We start from the raw sequence: 1,748 nt of genomic DNA on the forward strand, positions 1-1,748 counted from the left end.
AATATGTGGCTTTGGGTGTCACTTCTTATGGATGTGTGTGTGTGGGGGGGGGGGGGGTGGTGATTGAGGATTGTTGTCGCGCGAGCGTCTTCCTTCTTTTTGTGTTCCTGTGTCTTGTTGAATCCCCCTCTTTGTGTGTGTCCCGTCCCTTGCTTGTAGGGTCTGTGGGGTGGTTTTGTCTTCTTTTTTTTGTGTTCCATGGGCTTGTTGAATCCCCCTCTTGGTGTGTGTCCCATCCGGTGCCTGTGGGGGGGGGGGGGGGGGTGCCTTGCTGTTGTGCGCGAGCCTCTTTTTTTTTTTTTTTTTTTTGGGTCTAGTCTCGTGTGCAATGTGTTTCGTGCTTTGCCTGCGTTTCCTCATTTCTCCATTTTTCCTGTGCTCACTCCTTTTTTCTGTGGTCGTCCGCCTCTCGCGGCCCCTCATCCGCCTCTCTCGCCCTCTTTTGTCCGCCTTTCTCGGCTCCTCAGCCGACTCTCGCGGACTCTTTTTGCGCCTGCGCAGTACGTCTTTTTGCAGCTATGGCCCCATTGCCGGATGTGCCTGCGTCCATCATCCGGTTTAGCATTCTCGGTTAGTAATATGGATCAATTCTGTGTTCATCATATAGAATGTACTCCTCTCTGTCTCGCATGATTGTCCTGATACACATCTCATTTTTTTTTGCTGTTATTTTTATATACAATTTAGATAATAAGGGCGGCACAGTGGGTAGCGCTGCTGCCTCGCAGTTGGGAGACCTGGGGACCTGGGTTCGCCTCCCGGGTCCTCCCTGTGTGGAGTTTGCATGTTCTCCCCGTGTCTGCGTGGGTTTCCTCCGGGCGCTCCGGTTTCCTCCCACAGTCCAAAGACATGCAGGTTAGGTGGATTGGCGATTCTAAATTGGCCCTAGTGTGTGGGTGTGTTTGTGTGTGTCCTGCGGTGGGTTGGCACCCTGCCCAGGATTGGTTCCCTGCCTTGTGCCCTGTGTTGGCTGGGATTGGCTCCAGCAGACCACCGTGACCCTGTGTTCAGATTCAGCGGGTTGGATAATGGATGGAATTAGATAATATGCTACTTTCAAGTTAGTCACTCATCAAAGGTCACATCCAGAAGCCATCCAATTTCATTATCATACACTCCTTTGTGTGCAGGAATACATATACATTTTATAATTATATTATTTAAATACCTGTCAGTAATAATATGATTAACTTCTAATAAAAGGTTACTTCTGTTAATTGATTCTAAAGCCTTCAATGTTGATCAGCTGTCTGTCAATCTAATGACTCTATTAGGCCTTACACCATTTATCCATTCTATAGCAACAATTTTTACTCTGGCTGTTGGCCTTCCTCTTTCTCTCTTGCGTGGGGGTTGAACTGAACTGAATTTAGTTGAACTGAATTTAGTTAGACTTGTCTGTATGGAATGTTATTTTTTTAAATTGAATTTATTGAAAGCAAGTAACAGCCATCATTTCCGCTGTAAAGACTGATAGGTAACACATATTTTAACAGCCATTTTTATATTCGTTAATTTAGCTGATGCTGAACCATATGCCTGACTTCCATAATCCATTCTAGCTCTAATCAATGCTGTGTATATCATATAGAATGTACACCTCTCTGTCCTCCATGATTGTCCTGATACACATCTCATCTAATTTATTTTGCTGTTGCTTTTCTGTACAATTTAAATAATATGCTGTCTCAAAGTTAGTCTATCATCAAAGGTCACATCCAGAAGCAAACTCTCTTCCATTCAATAAC

Source organism: Erpetoichthys calabaricus, chromosome 1, assembly GCF_900747795.2.
Source record: "Erpetoichthys calabaricus chromosome 1, fErpCal1.3, whole genome shotgun sequence".
In the NCBI taxonomy this organism is placed as follows: Eukaryota; Metazoa; Chordata; class Cladistia; order Polypteriformes; family Polypteridae; genus Erpetoichthys; species Erpetoichthys calabaricus.